Source organism: Balaenoptera physalus (genome assembly GCF_965194825.1).
Source record: "Balaenoptera physalus genome assembly, chromosome: 1".
NCBI classification, from domain to species: domain Eukaryota; kingdom Metazoa; phylum Chordata; class Mammalia; order Artiodactyla; family Balaenopteridae; genus Balaenoptera; species Balaenoptera physalus.
Window position 1 is genome coordinate 70,061,271 of NC_138882.1, and position 27,576 is coordinate 70,088,846.

The 27,576-nt window shown below is 43.4% G+C and overlaps 1 long non-coding RNA gene across 1 annotated transcript in view; it reads right to left on the reverse strand.

Annotated features, from left to right (window-relative positions):
• Window positions 1-27,576, reverse strand: part of LOC309637498 — a 245,607-nt gene that overhangs the window by 100,102 nt on the left and 117,929 nt on the right. The gene's annotated exons all lie outside the window — the stretch shown is intronic.

Consider the following 27,576-nt stretch of genomic DNA (forward strand, 5'->3'; position numbering starts at 1 on the left):
CTTTCTTTGACCCTGCAGGAGGGGACTGAATCCTATACCAACACCTATTTTGACTCTTTGCTCACCCTGAAGTCTGTATTCATGGCCTACCAGGGTTTGTTGTAAACTCACATATCATTACATACTATTTAGGACAAAAATTGCCTTTCAGCTAATTGGGATTAGTATGAGTCATGTTCACTGGTTTTTTAGGATTTCTCTTGTGGGCCCATCATATGTTTACCATAGGGATAGCTGTCAACTCAGGAGCATACTTTGCATCAGCTACCGTAATTACTTCTATCCCTACAGGAGTAAAAGCATCTAGCTGATTAGCAACTCTTTATTTAATTTTTCTTTTTCTTTTCTTTTTTTTTGGCTGCGTTGGGTCTTGTTTGCTGCACGTGGGCTTTCTCTGGTTGCGTTGAGCGGCAGCTACTCTTCGTGCGGTGTGCGGCCTTTTCATTGCAGTGGCTTCTCTTGTTGCAGAGCACAGCCTCTAGGCGCGTGGGCTACAGTAGTTGTGGCTTGTGGGCTCTAGAGGGCAGCTCAGTAGTTGTGGTGCATGGGCTTTTTGCTCCGCGGCATGTGGAATCTTCCCAGACGAGGGCTCAAACCCGTGTCCGCTGCATTGGCAGGCGAATTCTTAACCACTGCATCACCAGGGAAGTCCCTGGTTAGCAACTGTTCACGGAAGTAATATTATATGACCTCCCACTATATTATGAGTTTTAGGCTTTAGTTTTTCTTTCTACAGTAGGTGGTTTGACAGGAATCATCTTAGCCAACTCATCGCAGACATTGTCCTCCAGGATACATACTATGTAGTAGCACACTTCCATGACCTAATGTCCATGGGAGCAGTCTTCACTATTATAGGAGGCTTCCTACACTGATTCCCACTATTCTCAGGTTATACAGTTAACTCAGCATGAGCAAAAATTCACTTCACAAGTATATTTGTAGTAGTAAATATGACTTCCTGCAGCACTTTCGTGGTCTCTCAGGGATGTCACTACGTTAGTCTGAGTACCCTGAGGCACACACAACATGAAATATTTTGTCTTTAGGCTCATTCATCTCAGTAGCAGCAGTAATGCTAATAATCTTCATACTTTGAAAAGCATTTGCGTCTAAACGAGAAGTCTTAGCAGCGGAAACTGCTACTCCTAACCTAGAATGGTTACACGAATGTCCTTCACCATATCCTATGTTTCAAGATCCTACCTATGTAAATGTAAAATAAGGAAGGACTCAAGTCCTTTTCAACCAGTTTCAAGCCAACACCATAACAATTATGTCTTTCTCAATAAATGAGATAAAAGTAAAAAGTGATGTAGCTTTGTCAAAGTTAAATCATAGGCTAAAATCCTGTATATCACTAAGGCATATCAATTTCATCTAGGCTCTCAAGATACAACATCACCGATTATGGAAGAACTTTTACATTTTCATCATCACACATGAATAGTGATTTTTAAAATAAGTTCTCTAGTCCTCTATATCATTTCACTAATATTGACATCTAAACTAACTCACTTGCATACAATAGATGCACAGGTAGAGAAAATGTGAACAATTTACTAGCCACTATTGTACTCTTAATTGCCCTATCATCATTGTGAATCCTTTACATGACACATGAAATGAATAACTCTTCCCAAAGCATAAAAAACTATGGGTCAGTAATGATACTGAAGCTACAAATACACAGATTATGAAGATTTAAATGTTGACTCCTCTGAAATCCCCACATCAGAGCTAAAACCAGGAGAATAATGACTAATAGAAGTCAACAACCGAATAGTTAGAGATAGCCATTGAATATTAGTTTCATCTGAAATTGTTGTACACTCCTGAGTTGTTCCTTCTCAGACCTAAAAAGAGCTGCTATCCCAGGACGCCTAACTTAAAGAATCCTAGTACCAACAGGACCAGGCCTATGTTGTGGACAAGAGAGCTCGTTTTCCTGAGTTCAAAGACAGGACAGAGGGATATGGCTGAGATATGGGGGTGATTCTGGAGCCCATGTGGATGCACTCTCCAAGCTCCAGGATAGGAATGGGGCCTCTAGGGTCCCAGGCCACCCACCACACCCTCCCGAGCAGGATGTGCACAACATTCCCTGTCAGTGATGAGGCAGCCCTAGCACTTGTCAGGCCCCGATGTTGTGTCCTATGTGGGCCCCATGCTCTTGGGATCACATCCCACACTCTGCAGGTCCATGCCACAGGGTCCTTCGTGCCTCAGGAGTACAGACCACACAACAAGCAGTTCCCTCCCCAACCAGCAGGAGGAGGGGAGGAGAGCAGGGGCACCAGGGGAGTCTCACTCAGACAACAACACCCCAGGGGTGCCAGTGGGGACAGTGATGATGCAGATGAGGCACAGACCAAGAGATGGGACCAGAGGACCCAACAGGCAGCTGGTCAGGTCCTGGCATCTGCACCCCGGACACCTTTGTCCCTCATACACCCCCTTCCTCATACACCCTCTCCTTAAATGCAGAATCTTCAGATGCAAACAGGCAGAGCTTCAGACTGAAAGTCAGCTCTTCCAAAATGACCCATCAGCAAACACTGCAGGATTCCACTCCAGTGGGTGCCCTGGAGTGGACAACTCAGTGACTGAAGTGGATATCGGTGCCAGGGTCAGTGGGAGGGAATGGGAAGTGAGACTTTCATGGTTGTGGAATTTTCGTTTTGCCAGATGAAAAGTTCTAGGGGTGGGGGTGATGGCTCCACGAGAAAGTGAATATATCTGATGCCTCAGAAACGTGCACTTAAAATGGTGATGATGGTAAAGGGTATGTGATGTGTGTGTTTTTTTGTTTTTTTGTGATGTGTGTTTTATTTCACTTAAAATAAATTCTTAAAATAATGTCTTGTTAATTGAGATTCCATTTCGACTCCCCTTCATCACAAATGTCAGATGCCCTGACACAGTCCCCTACCTTAGGGGCCATCACGGTACCCTCACAGAGCACGTGGGAGACCATTCTTGGGGGGGGGCTAGTCTGTGCTCACCTGACCTCTGTCCAGGGGGACCCAGGCAGTGGTGACCCCCATAGATTAGACATATGATATGCTATGATATTAATATGATACCACCAAGTGTTGTCACTCACCAGAACACAGAGCAGCAACCCACTCAAACATGTCTGACCTCATATGATTGTGACAAGATGAAGAGAAGAAAAGGAACCACAGGTTAATCAGGGCAACACCCTTAATGCAGAGGTTGGAAATCTCAAAGGGGACAGGACACACTGCAGGCAAAGAGCGCATATGCGGTCTCCCCGTACTTGTGATCCTGACCCATGCATGTGTGGTGAGACCCACACAGTCCCCGCACCCTATACCTGGGGTCACACATCCACACTCACCAGGGTGACCCACCTCCCCATACCCCTCCACCTGGGTCACATGTCCACAGTCCCAGGGTGACCTCACCTCCCCAGACCCTGCACCTGGGGTCACACGTCCCCTTGGTCAGGACACCATGGCTCTGCAGGGGGCTCCCCCAATGTGGAAACAAGCTGGGTCCCTGGGACCTCCTGGGATGGGAAAAAGTGTCAGGTGGGTCTCCTTTCCCCACACTTGTCCCACAGGAGTCCTCCTCTTCTCACTTTGGTTCTGTGTGATTTTAACTGTTTTTAAAGCTTTCAGGCTAGAGTTGAACACACGACCTTGGCGCTGGCAGGCTCAGTCCTTTCTCGTCTCACTTACATGTTGAGAAAACTCACAGGACAGCAGGGCTGAAAGCCGAGGGGCAGCTCTGGACTCTGCTGAGTAGGGACGGTAGACTGGAAGGAGTGCTCAGCAGCAGCCTCAGCTGTTACCCATCGGCCTTTTGCCCAATCTGCGTGCCCTGCAATCAATTCACCAGCTAAACCTGCCTATCGGGCTTTTGCCCAATCTGCGTGCCCTGCAATCAATTCACCAGCTAAACCTGCCTCCCTATGCACCATGCACGTGCTGGTAAATTGGAATTATTGCCAGGTAGCCTCCTTGAGGATTCTCCACGAGCCCCAGGGAAGGTGAACCTTGCAGGGATTAAGACTAAGGCCCCGACCATAGCACTGACCCTTGGGAGGACCAGGTCACCACACTCAGAGGAGAGGCTGTTACGTAGACAAACCCACCTCAGCTCCAGACCCCAGACATCTAAGCACTGACATTCAGATGCAGGCATGGAGCTTCCCAGTACTGAGGCCAGGCCGGGTCTCTACCCAGGTCCCCATAGTCCTAGCGTACACAGAACATGGTCAGGTCTAAATCTTCTTATTATAGACAACACATGGTCAGCTCTAAACATATTCGGTAGACAAGACATGCAGAGGTCTAAATCTACCATGTAGACAGAACTTGATCATGTTTAAACTAGCTTAGGGCTGATCTCATAGGACGTACAGATCACACACATGGGTCTCTCATCTTTGGACACCCACATCAGGAAACTGAACAAAATCTTTGTCATTAAACATTTCAACAGGCAAAACGGAAATGTTCCCAATTTCTCTGGCCACCTGATGGTCAGGATCCATGGGTGAGCCACGAACTTCTTAGAGTGCAGCCCAGTCTGCTGCCAAGACAGACAAGAAGTGGCCTGATTCCAGCCTCCCAGGCTTCCAGAAGGAGATGATCACACTGGAAGCCCAGGCAGGAGAGTCCTACATGGTCCGGGCCGGGAGATCCGGTCTGTCCATTCGGCTGGCCGATTCCGGGCGTGGCGCTCAGGGCTGCTGAGAACCCTACACTCAGGTCCTGCTTCCCTGCAGCGTGTGCGTGTGCGTGTGCGTGTGCGTGTGTGTGTGTGTGTGTAGAGGGGGCGGTGGCTGACGGCTCCCATGGTTCCCGTCCCAGGCACCGCGCTGTGTTCCAGGGGAGGCACGGGGAGATGTAGGGGCACAGAAGCCGTTGGAGAGGAGAACCTACCGCGGAACTCCTTGCACGCTGGCTCGCCCCACCTGGGGACCCGCCTGCCCATCGTGGGACACATGTCACACCCCAGCCCCCCACCCCCGAGGACAGGGTGCCTGATCTTTCAACAGCACAGGGTCTCACATGAAGGAGACCCAGTGGGGACTGTCACCACCCCCCCACTCCTAATACTGTGTTTGGGGAGAATGAACCCCCTTGACTGGGCGATGGGACCCTGTGAGGAAAGAGGTGGCGGCCCCATCCAAGTCGGGGCCTGGCTGAGAGATGGAAACACAGGAGCCAAGGGCAGGGCCTGGAGGCCAGGCCAACAGGAGGGGCACCCCCATACTTGGCCGGGCTCCCCAACTGTGACATTGTTGCTTTAGGGGACCTGGGGCAGGTGACTGAATGTAATGGGGGTCTAAACTGGACCCTGAATGGTGTTTAAAGAAGGTGTGAAAGAAGTTACTGAGACGGTGACAGTCATTGGAGGACAGACTCTGTGTCAGGACATCCTGCTCCATCCATTTAAATCCCTGAGATCTGTGACCTTTACGTGGCTACGCAGGATTGTTGGAGCAGCTGCGTGCGGATATATCTGGGGCACAATTCAGTCTGCAACCAACTTGCAAGTGCAAGTGGTTCCAGCAAACACACAGGTGTGCGCACAGGCAGGCACAGGACACACACAAACATATGCACGTGCACAGCACAAATATATTCACACACTAGCATATGAACACACATGCACGCATATGCCCATGGACACACTAACATGTGCAAGTGCACATACCTGTGCACATTCACAGCATATGTATGCAAACAGGCACATGCACAAGCATAGCACACACACAGGGAATAAAGTGAATCCGTAAAGTATTAATTCCTGAACACAAGTGAAGCTGACATGTATTTTTCCCTTTTCTTAGCTTTGATGTTTTTCACAATACAAAGTTTAAGAAAAAAGTTAATGGCAAATGACTTTTGATTCATAGGACTTTCTGACATTATTCCACAAATATTATGACAGGAGAAATGAATGTAGATATTACATGTGTCCACTAATGGATGAATGGAGAAGAAAAACACAGTCCATCAATACAAGGGAATGTTATTCAGCCTAAAAAGGAAGGCAATTCTGACACGGGCTGCAGCAGGGATGAACCTTGAGGGCATTATGCTCAGTGATGTAAGCTAGACACAAAAAACAAACAGTGCTTGATCCACTCATACAAGACCCCTAGAGCAGTCGGAAACATAGAGACATAAAGTAGGATGTTGAGTGCCAGAGGCTGAGGGAGGGACAATGGGGAGTGAGTGTTTAATGGGGACTGTTTCAATTCTGCAAGATGAAAAAGTTCTGGAGGACGATGGCGGTCAGGTTTGCACAACAGTGCGAATTACTTCTTGACCCTGAAATGTGCACTTAAAAATGGTTAAGATAGTAAATTTTATGTTATGTGTATTTGACCACAATTTTAAAAACTTTTTAAAAAACAACAGGAAATAGTCCATGAATACCTCAAGATGCACAACTTCACTAACAACCGAGGGATTAAAGCCATAAGAAAAATACTGTGCATACACCTACCAGAATGGCAGACATGAAAGACATAGTATCAAATATCAGCAGGATGTGGAGCAATGGAAAGCCTGGTACGCAGCGGGGGGGATGCAACCACTTCTGAAACAATCGGGCCTCAGATAGCGAAGTCCGTGCACACAGACCCACAGTGCTCCTCCCAGTTGAACACAAACCCACCAGCCCTGCACCAGGACACACGGACATGGACTCTGCAGCCACAGGAGCCAAACCTGAAAGAACTTGAAGGCCATCACAAGCGGATGCAGAAATGAATCATGCACGCTCCTATAAAGGAATATTCCACAGCAATGGAGTACATTTTGTTTAAAGGTAGTAAAACTATAAAAATTATTAAAAAAAAACTATATTCACAAGATGAAAGAATCTATAATTCTGGCACCTAGGGATTGTCAAATGCTCCTAAAAATAGATTGTTGTGGAAATGTTTATTATAGGGAAATTGACATATTCTCTAGGAAGGACGGGGTGAATGGGCCTGCTACATTTTCTACATTGAAGACATATACAGGTTTTGATTCTACTTCTGTTAAATCAAGTGGGGCTTCATTGGATTTCTGCTACTGCGGAGATAATCAAATTCTGGATAGGGGTCAGGAGAAAATTAGTCATAGGTGTTCTTGTGTAATAATTACTGTTGAAAGTGTAAATGATCCATTTATCAGTAAGACTGAGAATAGAATAACTGTTACATTACTTCATATGAGATTGTCTGTGCTACTGTCCCTAGAGCTCCAGTGAGTGAGTATTTTGAACGTGAAGCTCATCCAGATCTGAGGATGGAATAGATGGCTAGGTGTGATATGGCTAATATAAATAGTATGCCTACATTTATATTAATTAGTGGATAAGATATGGGAAGAGGAATTCATGTTGTGAGAGCCAGGGTTAAGGCTAGCATTGGGGCAATAATATATAAATTGATGATGTTGATGGACATAGTGGTTCTTTAATAAGTAATTTGAATGCCTCAGCAATGGGTTGTAATAATCCATGGGGGCTGATGATTTTTGGCCCTTTCTGGATTTGTATATAGCCTAGGATTCTCCATTTAGTTAATATGAGGAATGCTATGGTGAATTAAATTGGGTAATTTGTGAAAGAATGTTGATTATAAACATATTCTTAGGAAGAGGACTTGAACCACTGCAGATAAAGGTTTCAGTTTTACATAATTACCGGGCTCTGCCACCGTAACAAACTCTGTTCTACAGTAGGGTATGTATAAATTAATTGAATATAGATTATATCATCATTTAGTTTGAAGACATTTTGTAAAGTAAGCCGAATTGCTCTTGTCCTTTCATACTGGAAGAAATCTGCAATAGACAGAAACCAACCAGGATGACTCCAGTCTGAACTCAGATCACGTGAGACTTTAATCGTTGAACAAACAGACAATTAATAGCAGTTATACCATTGAAATGTCGTGATCCAGCATCAAGGTCATAAACCACATTGCCCATATGAACTCCAGAATACAATCACACTGTTATCCCTAGTAAAACTTGTTCCGTTGATCAGTGGTTTAAAAGAACAGGTGATAAAGGATTTTGACTAGTTGGTCTAAATTTTAATCACTCAGAGGCGGTTTTATTCTCCAAAAAATAAATGGCGCACGGGCTCAAGGCACGCCGGCTTCAGTAGTTGTGGTGCGCAGGCTCAGTAGTTGTGGCCCACTGGCTTAGTTGCTCCGTGGCACGTGGGATCTTCCCGGACCGGGGATCGAACCGGGTCCCCTGCATTGGCAGGTGAATTCTTAACCACTGCATCACCAGGGAAGTCCCAGAATTGCAGTCTCCCTTTTAGTATACCTTAAGCCCAAAGAATCCATGGAAAATTGTTACAGAAAATAAGGCAAAAAAATATTGTAAGGACTATAACAGAAGCATATAGTACACAGTTCATATAGACACATCCCAAGCAGTTACAAAGTATATTAAAAGGGAGGCTGCAATTTTAAAAGAATAAGATAAATTATACCCACAAACTCCCAATCTTTCCTGAAACGTTGCAATCTGAAACCCTATTGTAGGAAGCAGAAGATTCCAGGAGACATTCTACAAATGAAGGACTCTAAACCCTGTGGTTGGATAAGGAATTCTGGAAGGAAGGTATCCTCACCCAAGGAGAGCAGGTTCCTATACTTCTCTAAAATCACATCCCTGTACAATTCCCATTGATTTTGGTCCAGTCATTCTCACTCCTCTTGAGAGAAATCTATGGCCACATCCTGGAATGTCAGCAGCCCCTGAAATTAAAAGTACACATGCCATGTGGCCACGGGAAGAGTTCATAATGTGACCCAAGAAGAAAACAGCAAGTTAAGAGAACTGGTTTTAATTTAGAAGACTGTCTTCAATTATCCACTATATATATATATATATATATATATATATATATTTACAAAGTAACTTTCTCTACCTTATTTCTAACTACAAGAAAAGAGTATGGCACGTGATCCACAAAACCAGTGTAGAGACTATACTTATCTTGAAAAGAAATGATAAAATGATGGTTTCAACAAAGGCATATGCATTTTTGAGTGTGTTATTTATATCAAACTGGATAAAATGTGTGTATTTCTCAGACAGAAAAGACATGTCGAGGTAGAAATGTACCTTTCAACTATTCATGGGTACACAAGTACACTGGGGAGATTGTAAAAGTGCAGATCGTGATTCAGTAGGTCTGGTGGGCCTGAGTTCTATTTTTTTCTCAAGCTCATTTTTAACTGGTGATGCCACAGTCTCTGATTCATTAATCACAGTTGGGAATAGCAGAGACATAATTAGAAAGGTAAAAATTCATATTTAACTTTGAACTTAAAGTGTTTTATGGATTTTACACCTTTAATAGAATAGTAAGCACAGCAGCAACAATCATTTGTGAATATTTACTATAGACTGTGTATCTTTCTTTTTTGTGTAGGATTCGAGGAAAAAGGCCTGGGCTGCAGCCACAGTGGGCGGGGCCCGCAGGCCGGGTCGCCCCTCCAGGACCCCCGGAAGGGCTCCTGGCGGCTGCAGGCGGCTCCTCCCCTGGTGCCGCCCTCACTCCCGGAAGGCCTGGGGGCAGAGCGGTCCCACCTCCTCGCCCAGAACGGAGCCCACGTTTCCGCAGAGCTGGAACTCCCGGTTCGGTGTCTCTTCCCTCCGCCGTCACTGAAGTGCCCCGGAGCCCGAGGGGAGGGCGGCCTCACTGAGGCTGCCGGCTCTGGAGGGGCCCTGGCAGCTGAAGCCACGACAGTCCTGGGGACCGCGGGCCAGGTAAGTGGGCGCCGACCCTCCTCCTGGTCCGGTGCCCGGGCGTCAGCGCAAGACCAGCTTCTGAGGGGCAGGCGTTCGCTGCCACCCGCCGCTGCTGTGCAGAAAGAGCGGCCCCCTGCGTCTGGTCCCGGGGAACTTCAGTCCCTCCTCTCGCCCCTGCCCTCGGCCTGGCTCGCAGGGCCTGGTGGGCATGGGGAGTGGGTCGGCCTGAGCGTCCTGAGGGGAAACGGGGCAAGGGAGGCCCAGGGTCCGGTTGGAGCGTCAGCGCCCCTCCTCCTGACTGCGGGGAAAGCGGCTGAAAACGCATCCCCAGGCTCGCAGGCCCCTTGTTCAGCCGAGTCTCTCTGCGCTCCTTCCTCCCTGAGCTAAAGTACTGGGGGGAGGGGACAGGGGAGGGGAATGGCGCAGGTAATGGGGAACATCAAAAGGTGATTGTTAACTAAGGAAAACCAGCTCTCCCAAGGTGAGGAATGTAGCGCTTTTCTTTGTATGGGAAGATGCAAGCGTCTGGGCTCACTGAAATCCTTCCTTTGATATGCACCTCAGCTCTCTGGGTCCTGCATTCTGTATTTGCATATCCTGAGTTCCTCAGGGCCTGCTGGCTCACACTGGAGGGCTGCAAGTGCTGATGTCTGTGACGTCCTTTTTTTAACTGATATGGCAAGAAATATTCCATTTCTCACAGGCTTGAGGGGCAGAGAGTGAAAAAGAGTAGGAGACTCTCACTCAGCATGTAATTTGGCTTATAAATATATATATATATAATATTCATATTTAAGTGTGCTAATGGAGGCTCTCAATTCCAATCAATTTGTACTACTGCCCTCTATGTATTAATTTCATCAATATCATATGATACTTGCCTATAAAATTGATGTAATCCATTTAAACAAGATAATTATTTTTAAAGGAAACATAATAGAAATATAACAACAAAACCCTTACCACCAAAGGCTATGTGTGGAACAACCTAAATACATGTTCCATTGTTAAAATATTGAAAGATGTATTCAGTAGAAATATCAACAAAATGAAAAATAATAAGGGCAGCGGAATGCTGAAATGTTGTATCTTTATCATTAAAGTGGCAGAAAATCATTTAGTAGGCACTGAGGGCAGAGGATGCCTGATTTTATATCTTTTTCATATTTGTGCAGTTGTTTCAGCAAGTAACTTAAAGACAAAATGGAAAAACAAGGAGGTTTGTGCCTGAGATCATGTTGATGTGAAACCAGGGATGGCCACCTTGTGCCAGGTGCGTGAAGTTTACCTGCCCAGGTAGACCGCAGAGCTCCTGAGAAGCCAGGGTTGGAATTCTTCTGCTGGGTGCCCCTTAGCTTCTGTGACTTGACTGATTGTGAGTCATGTTGGGGGAAAGACCTGATCACAGGAAATGGGTGGAAATAGAGTGATTTGGGGAGCAGCTAATGACATTCATCACAGCTCATGGCCTGATTGAATTTTAAAGAAACAGGAAAACAGATGCTTCTTATGGAATCAGAGAATATGAGGGCGGGACAATCCCAGAAAATGAGAAACACCCATCCCATTTTCCAGATGAGAAAACAGAGGCCCAGCAAGGTGAAATCCCTCACCCAAGTTGCACCTGTCTCTCCTCCCCACTACATGGTTCATGAAAGCAGGACTCTTCCTGCCTTGATCACTGCTGAACTCCAAACAGGGCCAGGCATCTAGCAGCTGCTTCAAAAATTTTGGTTGGGCTTCCCTGGTGGTGCGGTGGTTGAGAATCTGCCTGCCAATGCAGGGGACGCGGGTTCGAGCCCTGGTCTGGGAAGATCCCACATGCCGCGGAGCAACTCGGCCTGTGAGCCACAATTACTGAGCCTGCGTGTCTGGAGCCTGTGCTTGGCAACGAGAGGCCACGATAGTGAGAGGCCCGCGCACCGCGATGAAGAGTGGCCCCCGCTTGCCACAACTAGAGAAAGCCCTCGCACAGAAACGAAGACCCAACACAGCCATACATACATACATACATACATAAATAAAAAGAATGTAAGCAGACAAGAATAGCATTAAAAAAAATTTGGTTGACTGGATGAACAACGCTATTTCTTTCTTTCTCACTCTTATTCAGGACTGTGCCAAGAACTCCCCAGGTTGCAATGTAATTCGATAAATGTAAATATTAATTGAGTTTTGGTGTGATGAGGGCTTAGGCTTTGAAGGTTACAGACTTGGTTCAGATCCTGGTTCTGCCACTCAATAGCTGTTTGGCTTTGGGAAAATTACTAAACCTCTCTGAGCTTACTTCCTCCTTTGTAAAGTGGGGATAAAACTATCTGAGCCAGCAGAGCACCTGCATCAGGGATGTGCACTAAGTATTGGTCTTTCTCACTCTCCCACTCCTTCCCTCTGTTCTTCCCCAAGAAGATGTATAGAAGGATATAGTAGTTTTAAAAAAAATTAATTTAATTATTTTTGGCTGCGTTTGGTCTTCGTTGCTGCGTGTGGGCTTTCTCTAGTTGCAGGGAGCGGGGGTTATTGTTTGTTGCGGTGCGTGGGCTTCTCATTGCGGTGGATTCTCTTGTTGCGCTTGTTGTGGAGCACCAGCTTTAGGCGCGCAGGCTTCAGTAGTTGTGGCCTCCAGGCTCAGTAGTTGTGGCGCATGGGCTTAGCTGCTCCGCAGCATTTGGGATCTTCCCTGACCAGGACTCGAGCCCAGGTCCCCTGCCTTGGCAGGCAGATTCTTAACCACTGCGCCACCAGGGAAGTCCGATACGGTACTTTTTAAAAAGGGGTTTTAATTTATTTCAGAAAATATACATTTTTCTTGTAGAAAAGTTTATTCCCCTATAGAAACATAAACACGCAAACCACTCCAAATGCTGTATTCTATGGGTTAGATATTATCAGTCACATTTTATAAGTAATTGGGCAAATGCCAAAGCACTAGCTACTGGGGAGTAAGAAGACTCAAATCTGGGGTGCCCCCCACCCCAATTTCAAGAGCATGGTGTGTTTTTCAAATCCATGTTTCATCTGGTCTTTGTTTCTCATCCATATTCTGTGTCTGCCTTTCACCAGAAGGCTCAGATCCTCCGCTTTCACACCCTCCCGGCTGGCTGTGCCCCAGCTCCCGCCCTGGAACCTCTGCATGCCTGGGTGTGCCTGCTCCCCCTGTGCATCACCAGCTTTGCCAGGGAGCTGCTGTATCGTGCACTGCTTGCTGTGCCCAGAGTACCTGGACCCTTCTGGTACATGAAGTACACCCTCATCACCATGTGTGCACGCCCATCCCCTTACCTTATATCCTGCCTCTAAGCCAGGGTTGGGGGTGACTACAGTGTGCATTCAGCTGTGTGAGGTGCTGGGATCAAAGTGAAGTTCCCAACTTTTGAAGTTGCAGGCTTGAGGGGCACACAGTGATTTAAAATCAGGTCACCTGACTTAAAGGGGGGACTGATTGATTTAAAGCCAAGGCAGCTGACTTAAAGCCTGTGTCCCTCAGCTGCAGGACGAGACCAGCTTTGGCGGTACCTGGGTTCGCTCCAAGCCAGGACTGCTATTCAGGAAGAGCTTCCAGTAGTGCCTTAGTGCAGGGGAACTTGGTCCGTGGTCTTGCCCCTGCCCTCAGAGGGGGGCCACCTGCTCTTCTGGAGAATCAGGGAGGGGGAAGTGCAGAGTACCAGCTGGAGTTGCGTCACCCTTGTCTGATGGCAAGGAAAGGGGGGCGGGGCTGTGTGGTGTCCTGGGGCTGGACTCACCAGGTCGACTCAGCCTCTCAGCCCCCTAACCTCCCCTCACACACCCCACAAGAGTTTTCAGTAATATGTAATTGCGCCTTAGGTTCTCGGTCTTCAAACTCATACCCAGGCTCCCAGATCCCTTGATTCAGCCTATTCCTCTGTGCTCTTTCTTCTATTACATAGAGTCCGAGAGGGAGGGGCTGGGGGATGGGACTGGAGGGATCCCGGCAGCACTGGCCTCAGCTGACTAAAGAGATCCGGGGCCTGCGCTATCACACACGTGCGAGGACCCTTAAGGCGGAATCGAGGGGGCCAGTTAGACGCAGTGCTTGCTGCCTCAAGTGAGTATGGATCACCGTCGGGTGGGGAGCACGCTGACCCCTGAGAAGTACTGTTAGGAGGATGTGTTCCTCCCTCGGCTTCAAGGACGTGGGTGGGCTTCAGGGCTCCAGTTCCTCTCCAGGCCTCCAGGTCCGACTGCACCACAGTGGGCTTGCAGACCTGTCTTCCTGTCCCAGAACTTGCCAGGCTCCAGGAAGAATCCAGACTGCAGAAATGGTGCCTGAGCACTCCAGCGTAAGAAGTGCTGTCCCTGGGGACCCAACAGTGGAGGGAGGAAGGGTGAAGGGACTGGGGGTTAGGGTAGGGAGGGGTGGCTGCCCTGGGAGACATTGAGAGAGAAATATCGCCCCCCACACCCCTGCCCCTGCAACTGACGCATTGATGCCATAGGATCTCAGGGCCTTTTAGTCAGAGATGCCTCTGCTTCTTTACTCCTGTGTTCAAAACTATGCAAAACCAACTCTTCATCCTCTTGCTGCCTTGCCAGGACTTTTAAAGCACTGTTCTTTTGAAGCACTCGTTCCCTAAACTGCAGTTTGGAGCTGTCCCAGCTATTTAAAAGTGTTCTCCTTAAACTGAGACTAAATCCTACTCTTTTGGAAAAATGTCCTTAACTTCATTGGAGATCGTCTTTTCTGCCCATTCCTTCCTTCTACTGCCCTCTTAAGAACCCCTGTGCTCAAAGAGCTTGGTGATTTATTTTTTGCTTGATGTCTAAAAGAAACCTTCCCCATGCAACCCAAAAAGCTTTCCTGGATCATAGGTGTTTCAAAACCATGACAGTGTTTTGCAGTTAGTATACACTGGGTAGACTGCCTAGCAATCCCTCCAAGAGCCAGAGGTGAGCAACACTTTTGCTTATTTGATTGGATGTCCTTCAAGTTTAGGAAGGTACCATTCTTATGACCCAGGAGATAAGACAGAGCCCTGGATGGCTGTGGCTGTGATTAGATAACTTCTGATGATCTTATTTCCCTTACTGAGCTGCTGCTTCTAGGTTAATTTCATTTCATTACCTGTCCATTTTTAAAGAAAGACTGACAAAGTCACTGGAATAGGTCAGGAGTCTGAGCTCAGGGTTGGTCAAAGGTACTCACAGGGAGGAAGGTGGATAAAAATAGGTGGGTAAATAGGAGGGTTGGCAAGTATAGCCAGGACACCCGTGTTCATCGTGCATACTAATAAAGGCCAGAATCGCCTCATTTATCTCTGGTGGGAAGTTCTGATGGTTTCACAGGATCAAACTCAAATCATATTCAAACTAGGGGATTTCCCTGAGCATAAAAGGAAGTGTCCATCCCTAGCAGGAGTCGCTGCAGAGGAATAAAGACGTAGATGTAGAGAATGGACTTAAGGACACAGGGAGGGGCAAGGGTAAGTTGGGATGAAGTGAGAGAGTGGCATGGACATATATACACTACCAAAGGTGAAATAGATAGATATTGGGAAGCAGCTGCATATAGCACAGGGAGATCAGCTCAGTGCTTTGTGACCACCTAGAAGGGTGGGTTAGGGAAGGTGGGAGGGAGACACAAGAGGGAGAGGATATGGGAATATATGTATACGAATAGTTGATTCACTTTGTTATACAGCAGAAGCTAAGACAACAAGGTAAAGTAATTATACTCCAAGAAATATGTTAACAATAGCAACAGCATAAAAACCAAAATCTAAGTCAATCAAGCCAACGGAGACATTGTATGTGTTTACAGTTCAAGATATCCACAAGAGAATCCTTATTCTGTAGGCAATGAATGGTCCATTCGAAAAGAAAAAAACTTTCTAAAATGTTGTTTTTCCATTTATTGTTCAGAACATCCTTTTTATACCTCTGAATTTCTTACTATTCAAAGCCAAGTCACGTGAGTTACCGGGAAGCAGCTGATTGATTTAAAGTTGGGTCATGTGATTTAAAAACCAGTGGCAGTTGATTGATTTAAATCCCAGTTAAATGACATGAGGAAGGGGTGCTAGAAACTGCTTTTTCATCTCTGGCTCAGAATATCATATTTACCTTGGTTCTTCTTATGATTTAGAAAACCTGTGCTGTCTCTCCTTGGAATCATCAGGAGAAAAATACAGTATTTCAGGTTCATTCTTGATACCAACTTCTCACAGTTAAGGTGTATTGACTAAAAGATCTTCCTTTTTCAAGAGATTCCAAACTTCTGTAAGACACTTCATTGTAATTGGAGAAAAAAGAAGAATGAAATCAGGCCAGCAGCTGCAGGAGACCAAGGCAGCCCCCATGATTAGGGAAGGAGAAGGAAGGGCTGAGAGTTGGCTTTAGAGCAGACAACCTCCAGAGGGTGCTGAAGCACGGGCAGAGCCCACCTTCCACTCCCAGTTTGGCACTCCAGGGTCAGATTTGGGTTTGGAGATGGGGTTGCTGTAACCCCAAGGAGGTGAGCAGAGAGGAGGAGTTGATTACCTCTGATTATCCTCTGACTCTCTGATTTGATTATCCTCTGACTCTCTGGCCCAAATTGCCTGACGTCACAGGGGGGGGACAGAGTTTTGCTTTCAGCAACTGATGGGACACTTCCAGGCTGCTCAGGTCGCCCAGCGGCCCGACAGCCTGACAGGCTGACTGCGGTATGATCGCCCTTCTTTTCTCCAGAATCTGTACATCAGGAGGTGCATGGGTGTGGGAGCCCATTCACCGTCACCCCCCACCCCCAGGGCGGATGGCACCTTCCCTGGCTGTACCCTATGATCACCAGGTGCTTGAAATGAATGCAAGATTTTTGACTTGAAGGAAAAGCTCACGTAACCACTTCTGCCTCATAATGTGTGGGATTTACTATAATGGAAGGACATTATAAAGAACAGGTAGAAAACTCACCTGTTGGTCTCCATGTAGGAGTTAATTTTGCATGAATCCCTCCTACATGAGTAGATAGCAGAGGTTTATTTTTGTTCCCGTGTGTGTAGTTGTGTGAGTTTCTGTAGTTTAGATATGAACCCTTGCTTGGTCATCTTTTTGGTGTTAACCTCTTATCATGTGCAAATATTGTGTCTCCTTCAGCAGGTTGTCTTTTCATTTTGTCTTTGGTTTCCTTTGCTGTGCAAAATCTTTTAAGTTTAGTGAAGTCCCATTTGTTTATTTTTGCTTTTGTTTCATTTGCCTTAGTAGACTGAACCTAAAACTGTTGCTATCATTTATGTTGAAGAATGTTGTATACTTTCCTCTAGGGGTTTTATGGTTTCTGGTCCTACATTTAGGTGGTTATTCAGTTTTGCATTTATTTTATATATGCTGTGCTAAAATAATCTAATTTTATTCTTCTCCATCTAGCTGTCCAGTTTTCCCAGTACCACTTGTTGAAGAGACAGTTTTTTCTCCATATTGCCTGCTTTGTCATAAATCAATTAAATATAAGTGTGTGGGCTTATTTCTGGGATCTCTGTTCTCTTCCAGTGATCTTTGTGTCTGTTTTTGCTCTGGTATGATTCTCTCTGATTACTGTCACTTTGCAGTATAGTCTGAAGTCAAGGTGCGTGATGCCTCCAGCTCTGTTCTTTCTCAAGATTGTTTGGCTTTTTGGGGTCTTTGTGTTTCTATACAAATTTTAAAATTACTTTTTCAAGTTCTGTGCAAATGCTTTGGTATTCTGATAGGGATTGCATTAAATCTGTAGATTGTCTTTGGTAGTATGGTTATTTTAAGAGTATTAGTTCTTCCAGTCTATGCACATGCTATGTTTTTCCATCTTTTTGTGTTGTCTTCAACTTCTTTCACCAATGGCTGATAGATTTCTGAGCACATGTCTTTTACCTGCTTAGGTGTGTTTATTCGTAGGTATCTTATTCTTTTTGATGTGATTGCATATGGTATACTTTTCTTAATTTTTCTTTCTGATAGCTTTGGGTGTTTTTTTTCTTCTTTTTCTAATTCCTTCAGGTGTAATGTTAGGTTGTTTATTTGATATTTTTCTTGTTTCCTAAGAATAAGCTTGTGTCACTATAACTTCCCCCGTGATCTGCATTGGCCATGTCCCATAGATTTTGGATCATTGTGTGTTCATTTTCATTTGTCTTGGGTATTTTTAGAATGCCTCTTTAATTTCTTCAGTGTTCCTTTCTTCCCCTTTTATTCCCTTCATCTGTGATGTGAGGACTATCTTTAATATTATGTTTGGATTTCTTTCAGTTTTGTGTATTTGTGTGTGTGTGTGTGTGTGATTATTTAAGTTGCTGAGCTCTTAATTTCACATGGACACTGCCAACCCTGCATTGTTACTCTCCTCCCTCACAGTTACTGAATTTGACCTTATATTTTACATCTACTTGTTTGTGTGTGCCTTAACTTCTTATTGTGAATATAGATGATTTTATTACCGTTTTCTTTCATCCTTTCTATTAGCTGTGTACATGGTTGATTTACTACCTTTGTTGAATATTTGCCTTAACCAATGAGCTTTTTCCTTTAGTAAGTTTCCTTTCCTAATTTTTATGTTTCAGTCGTGGCCTTTTCTTTTTCACTTAGAAAAGCCCCTTTAAGATTTCTCATAAAGCTGGTTTGGTGATGCTGAGCTCTTTTAGTTTTGTTTCTCTGTAAAACTTTAGATATCACCATCAAATCTGAAGAAGAGCCTTGCTGGGTAGAGTATTTTTGGTTATCGGCTTTTCCCTTTCATGACTTTAAATATACCATGCCACTCCCTTCTGGCATGCAGAGGTTATCCTGAAAAGTCAGCTGTTAACTTTATGCAAGTTCCGATGTTTGTAACTTGTTGCTTTTCCTTTGCTCCTTTTAATAGTGTCTTTTTATCTTTATTTTTTTGCCATTTTAATTATAGTGAGTCTTGGTGTGGTCCTCTTTGGGTTGATCCTGTTTTGGCCTTACTGTGTTTACTGGACTTGGATGTCTGTTTTCTTTCCCAGATTAAGGAACTTTTCAGCTCATATGTCTTCAGGTTTGTTCTACACCGCTTTCTCTTTCCTTTTTGCTTCTGGGACCAGTATAATGCAAATATTAGTACACTTGATGTTATTTCACAAGTCTGTTCAACTTTCCTCATGTCCTTTTAATCTATTGTTTTACCGTTCGTCTTCAGTGATTGCCAGTACTCTGTCCTTCAGTTTTCTGATTCATTCCTCTGTATCATTTAGTCTACCGTAGTTTCCTTTTAGTGTATTTTTCATTTCAGTTATTGCATTCGTCATCTCTGTTTTGTTGTTCTTTAATGGTCTAACTCTTTTTAAAAAACTTCTAATTTCTTGCTCTGGTCGTCCATTCTTCTCCTGAGTTCTCTGATCATCTTTACCGTCATTACCTTGAACTCTTTCTTGAGTAGATTGGCTATCTCCACTTCACTTAGATCTTCTTCTGAGTTCTTATCTTGTTCCTTCATTTGGATCGTGTTTCTGTGTCACCTCATTTTTCTTAACTTGCTGTTTTTATTGCTATGTATGTAGTAGATTCGTTACATTTCCTGACCTTGGAGAAGTGGCCTTTTGTAGGAGAGGTCCTATGTGTCCCAGCAACCCAGTGTCACCTGGTCACTAGAACTATATGTTCTAGGTGTACCCCCTATGTGGGCTGCTTGGGCTCTTCTGTTGTGGTGGGCTGACTACTGTGGGTGGTCTGGTAGGCTTGGCTGTCCCCAGACTGCTTGTTTGCCAGGCTCTGCCTCGTATGGAGGCTGTCTGTGCTGCTTGGTGAGACTAAATCATAAGGCAGCTGGCTGCACAACTCTGGGGGACACCAAATCTAGTGCTGGTTCACTTATGGGTAGAACTGCAGTCCAGGTGATAATCAGGGCTAGTGCCCAGTCACTGGTCCTGGGGCTATTCTAGCTACTGGGAGGAAGAGACAGGTCCTGAGTTCTGGCTGCAGGGCCCAGGAGTCGCCGAGTTGGTGTTGGATCACTGTTCCTGACACAGCTATCTGCAGGGTCTGGGGTGTCCCTAATCTTGTGTTGGCATTCTGATGGGCAGGGTCAGGACCCAGCTGAGTCCATGGCTGCTTCTGGCCTGCAAGTGAGTGTTCTGGTCACACAGGCTGCTGGGCTGTGGTATTCCTGGAGCTGGTGTGTGCCTGTTGGTGTATGAGGCTGATCCCAATGCTAGAGCAGGTTTGCTGTTGGGTAGGTCCAAGCTCCATCCAGTCCCTGGGCAGTTATCACCTGCCAATGGTGAGGCTGACTGCAAGGCCAGAGTAGGCTCACTTGTCAGAGGGGCCAGGGACTCTGGGGCTGGTGCCTGTCCACTGAGGTGTGGAGGCTGGTCCTGGGGCTTTTGGTGGCTGGGCCCATGTCCAGGGGCAGCTGTGCATTGAGAGGGTCTGAAGGCAGCCTGTTTGCCGGTGGGTGGCGCTATGCCCCTGCTCAGTTAGTTGCTTGGCCTGCAGCATCCTAGTACTTGTGTCTCTAGTCTGGTGGAAATGGGTAGGGCTAGGTCCTGAGGCTAAAAAGATAGAGGGAGGATTCTCAAATTATGCTTGCTGGTACCAGTGTCCACGAGGTAGAAGGAGCTCCCCCGAATGGCTGCTGCCAGTGTCTCTGTCCCTGAGGCTGTGCTGTAGTTGCCTCTTGCCTCTCTGGGAGACTCTCCAAGATCAGGAGGTAGGTGTGACCCGGGATCCTTTCAAATGACTGCTTCTGTTCTGATTCTCGGATCATGTGGGATTTTGTGAGCATCTTTTAAGAGTGGAATCTCTATTTCCCACAACCCTCTGGCTCTCTGGAAAATAAGCACTACTGGTCTTCAAAGCCCAACTTTCTAGGAACTCTTCTTTCCAGAACAGGATCCCTGGGCTTGGGAGCCTGATGTTGGCTTCATACCCCTTGCTACCTGGGAGCACCTCTGAAATTGTAATTATTCTCCCATTTGTGGGCCACCCACCTGGTGGTATGGGTCTTGACTCTATTGAGATTTTGCCCTTCTTTCCTGTCTTGTCGAGGTGCCTTCCTTATATCTTTAGCTGTAAAACATCTTTTACGGTAGGTCCCGGCCTGTTTCATCAATTGCTGATCTGTAAACAGTTGTGACTTTGGTGTGCCCATGAGAGGCAGCAAGCTCCGGGTCTTTGAATGCTACCATCTTGGACAATCTGTCCACTTCATTCTTAATCATATTATTTAAGCTTTCTTAGTATCTTATTTGATTAGCGACAGTTTGAAATTTATTATCACTCATGTTTACTTCGCCTGTTTAAAGAAATTGAATAGTGCATTCATTCAGTTTGAAATGAAGGTAGTGACCTGTGAATTTCCATACCTCAAAAATCAAGGATAGGACAAAAGCCTTTTCGACCTGTGTTACCCTCAAACTCTGCACCCCACCCCAGCCTGGCAATTAACCTCTTACACCCATGCTCACACCTTCTGTTTTCGGACCGTTAACCATCATTGCATCTTTATGTGTGTTGACAAAGTGAACTCTAGTCTTTCCAGTTTTTGAGTTTTGTTTTTTGGTTTAGGGAACAGTCCTACTATGAATGTACATTTACTGGTCTGCTGAAGTTCATATATAAACCTGTCAAGCACATTACCAGAATTGGAATTGCTTGTATACACACTTTGATAAATTTTAGAGACAATGGTAGAACAGAAGTAAATTGTATTTCAAATCCCACAATATTTTCACACCATGAAAACCCTTCCCTGTTTACTATATTTGTGTGTAGTTTATCTTTATGCCCATACTATATTTCCCAGAGATGGGTAAGTGTTACTTTTCTTGCTAGCACATTTACCGTATTGTTCAAAGTCAGGCGTTTAGTGGTTTTAGCATGATCCTATTTCCATGAACTCGCAAATACAAGATCTTCTCTCACACTGTCTTTTACTCCCTGCTGTTTTATATTGCCCTCCTAATTCTCAGTCCTGGTCTTTCTTTATGTTCTTCATCAACCTGGATAGGTTATACTATTTTCTCCCTTATTCAAGACCAACAGAATAGAATAGAACACCCAGAAATAAACCCTGATATATGGCCAAATGATTTTTGACAAGTTGCCAAGACTTTTCAAAGTAGAAAGGATAGTATTTTCAACAAATGGTGCTGAGAAGTCATGTTGTCAACATGCAAAGTAGGAAGATGGACCCTTACCTAACATCATATGCAAAAATTAATGAAAACGTATCAAGAAACTAAATATAAGACCTAATAAAATAAAAAGTCTTAGAAGAAGACACAGGACAAGGGCTTCATGACATTGGATTGGCAGTGTTTTCCTCAATATGAAACGAAGGAACAACAAAGGTACAGCTGAGAAAAAAATTAACAATTTGCAGTACATAATTAAAAAAAAAATGTGTATCAAAGAAATGTAAACAGAATAAAATGGCAACCCACAAGATGGGAGAAAATATTTGAAAGCCATGTATCTGACAAGAGATGTCTATTCAGAATATACAGAGAACTCCTACACCTCAACAAAAAGCAAACACCCTGATTCAAAAATGGATAAAAGACTTGAGTAGATGGTTCTTCAAAAAGATGTACAAATGACTAAGCACTTGAATAGATGCTCCATATCACTAAATGCATGTTTATATATTTGTGTGCATGCATACACACACAAGCACACACACACATACACAAGCAGAAAACAAGTATTGGTGAGGATGTGAGGGAGTTGGAACCATTGTGCTATGTCAGTGGGAATGTAGAATGATACAGCTGCTTTGCAAAAGAGTATGGCAATTTTTCAGATATTGAAAAATAGAATTACTACATGATCCAAGAATTTTACTATGAGGAATACCCAAAGGAATTGAAATCAGGGTCTTAAAGAAATATTTGTACTCCAGTGTTTAGAGCAGTAATAATCAGAGTAGCTAAAATATGAAAGCAACCTAAGTGTTCATCCACTAGTTCCTGGATAAGCAAAGTGTGGTATACCCATATAATACAATATTATTCAGCCTTAAGAAGGAAAAGATCTAGAAATATGCTACAACATGGATGAATCTTGAGGAAATTGAGCTACCAAAAATGCCATTTTTGTGACTTTTAGTGAGTCATAACAATACAACTACTTATTTCAATTATATGGGGTACTTAGTGTAGTCAAAACCATAGAAATTGGGAGGGTAATGATGCTTTTCAGGTGGTTATGGAACAGAAAGGAAAGTTATGTTTAAAGGATACAGAGTTAAAGTTTTAAAATGAAGAAAAGAATTAGAAAGATAAATGGTGATGTTGATCGCCCAATAATATGAACGTATTTAATATCATTGAACGGTGCACTTTATAATAATTAACATGTTATATTTTATGTTATTTGATTTTACCAACATACACAATTGGGAAAGAATGTAATATCAGGAAAGGGAGTGGACCTGGGATAGAGCAGAGAGTAATCAGAAGGGTGAGACACTGCATATGTTGAAGAAGAAGAACTGAGAGTCTTCATTGGCCAGAAGAGTCTTTATAAAAAAAAATTACTCTGAGGGTGTATTAAATAGATATCTATGGGTGCACTGCTATCTCCCATGGGTTATCTTAAAGAGTCTTTAATAAAGTCCATAAGGCTTGCTGAGGCTTTTTTAAAAACTGGATTCCCTAGGAGATAATTAGAGGTTGGTACTTAAGTCTATGTCTAGGTTGACAGATTTTGCAGGGAAGACGAACCTGAGAACAGTGGAGGTCTTAAGAGTGTAAGTACATGGAAATTAGAAAAAAAAATAAAAGGAATTAGGAAAACTGTGGACTTCGAAGGTCATGTATTATTACTGAGTCAGACCTGAGGTTTCTAAGGAGTTATATACACAGTTGCTATTTGGATTACTTGTTGATAAAGATAAGTGGAACAACTAGAATCGTTCCCAAGTGTAGGTAAGATATAATGAGAGGATGGAGGTGGAAAGTAGGGAGGCCCAGAGAGAAGTGGGAAGGTCATATTGGGCCAAGATGGTGGTAATATCCAGCAGAACAGATGGTAGGACAGACTATGGGTTCATCGTTTTCATTTCGGCTCCCCCCCTCATCCTTAATAATTCTTTGGGAATATTTCATGGCTCTGTGATGCAGGTACAGAATTCGAGTGAGGAGACTACACCCTCAGTGTCCAGCTGTCTGAGTCCTCAGTGTGCTTCAAATGATGGAGAACTATTGCTTCTTTATGAGAAGAGTTAGTACCTCGTAGCTAAGCTTAAGCTGGAGCTTATGCAATATTGATCCCATTTTATATATACTGTTGGCATGGAGGTTCCTCCTCCTCTTTTCTTGACCATTATGAAATGAATCTATATTTCTTAATATTTGGGTATATCAGATAAATACATTAAGTAAAGGAATCTTATATATTGCTCCCTGCATAGTTTGCTCTTTCTTGTTTCTCTTTTCTCTTTACTAAATTAGCACGGGGAGTGACCTTGAAATGTTCTAATCAGGAGAGATTAGAACATCATATTTCTAGAGAGGTTGGTTGGACAGAGCAGGGGTCCCAGTGAGAATCCAAGCTTCTGTTTCTACTTGGAAGTGTACCTGTGTAGAATAGAGGGCTCCAGGAAATATCCTAGAATATTCCAATGTCCCTGCGGGAGATCATTAAGAGAGGCAGGATCTGGTACCAGATCAGTGTCCTATGACATGTTTGTCAGTCATCTGATGTGAGATTCTGAGAGCCAATCCCTTATGGTAGGGCTGAGTGCAGAGTGATGAAGAACCTGTGAAAGCCTTTGATTGCATGTTAAAGATGAAGCTCTGATTTCGGGGAGAATTTTCTTACCTGACTGAATGTCACCCTTCTGTGGGGATGAGATTCTGTGCTTTTCCTCCGTTGATGACCACTGACTGAAAATCATTAGAGGATCATGTCTAGAAAGCATTCCTTATTTAATTTCTTAAAGAAGAAAACATAGAAAACATTTTTATCCACTTTCAAATTGAGGATCATGGGGAATGTCATCAGTGAAAATGTCAGAGTAGGGAGCTCTGGCTTGTGTCCATCCCCAGAAACACTGACATACGTGGTAAAGCCTGTCAAAATGATCTTATCCACACATGTAAGTTTATTTTTCTTTTCACCCTGTAGATTTATCTTTCATTGAAACTTTACTGACTACAGGGTGTGGAGAATAAACAGGGAAGTAGAAACTGTATTTCCTGATGAGAGAATCACTAAGTCACATTAGCTGTTCTGAGCTACGTCTTACTCACCGTGACTCTAATTAAAACAAACAAACAAACAACACACTTTTTTTCTTTTTGGTGAGTCAGTTATGACATTTCCTCGTTAAAGACATGGTAACAGATATAGACTTAGATTTATCAGAATTGAGCAAAATTTTGATTGTACCTGTGTTGAATATATGAGCATGACCTGCTACAAAACTTCATTATACTTATTGCCACAACTGACAAATTTCCTTTTTCCACTCCTGATATGTTGCATGTAAGGAATGCATAGGTCACTAACCCCAGCTGGTCACAGGTAAACTCTGCCACATGGATTACTGCCTGTTTTTCTGCTAGAAGACCATACATTCTCGAGTATCATGCCTGCAGAGTATCTGGGCTCTTCTTTTTTCTGGATAAAGTTTAGATAATCACCTAATTTTATGAGAAATATATAAATTGTATCTGCATATTCTTCAGGTTTTTATTTATCCATTCTCTTTCAAGTCCTAAATGCAAATATTAAAGTGATTTCCAAGAGGGTGGTAAATAGGACAGCTACGTTTATGCTCCAAAATTAACAATAAATCATAATACAATTGTAAATGCATTAATGTGTGATTAATATGTAGATACTTATGTAAATGCAAGTTTAGTAGTGCTTTGTGGAGAGCTTCAGAATCTAGGTATTAAAAAAAAAAAAGAAGGAGTTCTTGAAACTCTGAGGGAATTATAGAGAAGTCTTTGTGTCTATAAATATCACTCTGAAATAATGCATTTTCTCAGAAATAAAGTAGGCATAAAACTGTAGGAAAAAACTTCATGAAATGAAAAAGCATGTGAGATGGCCATACAAGAAAAAGAATATTCTCACAGAATAATGAACAGTGTGGAGTTCAGCAGAAAGGTAATACAGATTCAGAGAGTAAAACTTCGGAGAGCCTAATTATGAGTTCCTCATATTTCATCTTTGGAGAGACGGTAGTCATTTGAAATATGATGTTATAAGATGACGTTAAGATACTTAAATACTTTCATTTAGAAATGACCACTTATACCAGAATAAATGAAAGAGAACACAAAATTATGTTTTTTTTGATTTTTTAAAGACCTCAGGTGAGTGCTGATAATATAAAAATACATGATGTCTTTCACTGCAAAGTAAAGGAGCTGTTACAGTGAAGGATTACTGGACTGAATGTCAATATTATGACACAGTATGAGTGTGCTTCGTGTTTGGTAATTGCAATCATTGTTGCTTTTGTTGTGCTCATCCATTTACAATGCTTGGTGTCAGTTGATTTATCTCTTGTAAAAATAAAATACAGTGTGTGTGTGAAAAAAATACATGATGTCTTGACTAAAGTTGTATGGAATTTGAGATCTGGAAAAAAGGCAATTTCTTTTCTGTAATGCTAGGATGCTAATTGGACATTTTTGCAAGAAAGAGATTTCAGGATGCAAATCTCGTGTCTCTAAGGTTGGAAGTCAGCTCATGGTGGAACATTCTATTAAAATTGTATAAGTGGAGAAATATTTCTTTGGAAGGAAGAGGTCGGTCACGAATTCCTTTTTAATAAAGTTAGTGGTTTATAGTATACCGAATGAGCAAAATGGCTATTTCTGAACTTTAGAGAAAATTAATATAGTTTTTCTGCATTTATATTATGAGGCTGATATAAAGTATCATAAATTCTTTATTTTGAAAAACAATGTAATCAATTTGACATAATTCATATATATTGAACCTGTGGTACACACACACAATAAATCTTACATTCTAAAATTTTTTTGCACTAAAGAAATATCTTCAAGTGTAGTTGATTTACAATGGTGTGGGTTTTTAAAATACATGTTTATTGGAGTATAATTGCTTTATAACATTGTATTAGTTTCTGCTTTACAACAAAGTGAATCAGCTATATGTATACATATATTCCCCATATCCCCCCCTCTTGAGCCTCCCTCCCACACTCCCTGTCCCACCCCTCTGGGGGACATAAAGCACCGAGCTGATCTCCCTGTGTTATGAGGCAGCTTACCACTAGCTATTTTACATTTGGTAGTGTATATATGTCAGTGCTACTCTCTCACTACGTCCCTGTCTCCCCTTCCCCCTGTGTCCTTAAGTCCGTTCTCTACATCTGTGTCTTTATTCCTGCCCTGTCACTAGATTCGTCAGTACCACTTTTCTAGATTCCATATATATGTGTTAGCGTATGGTATTTGTTTTTCTCTTTCTGACTTACTTCACTCTGTATGACAGACTCTAGGTCCAACCACCTCACTACAAATAACTCAATTTTGTTCCTTTTTATGGCTGAGTAATACTCCATTGTGTATATGTGCCACGTCTTCTTTATATATTCATCTGTCGATGGACATTTAGGTTGCATCTATGTCCTGGCTATTGTAAATAGTGCTATAGTGAATATTGTGGTACATGTGTCTTTTTGAATTATGGTTTTCTCCGGGTATATGCCCAGTAGTGGAATGCTGGGTCATATGGTAGTTCTGTTTTTAGCTTTTAAGGAACCTCCATACTGTTCTCCATAATGGCTGTATCAGTGTACATTCCCACCAACAGTGGAGGAGGGTTTCCTTTTCTCCACACTCTATCCAGCCTTTATGCATTGTTTTATTAATTTCTTTTTTTTTAAACTTTAAAAAAAATTTTTATA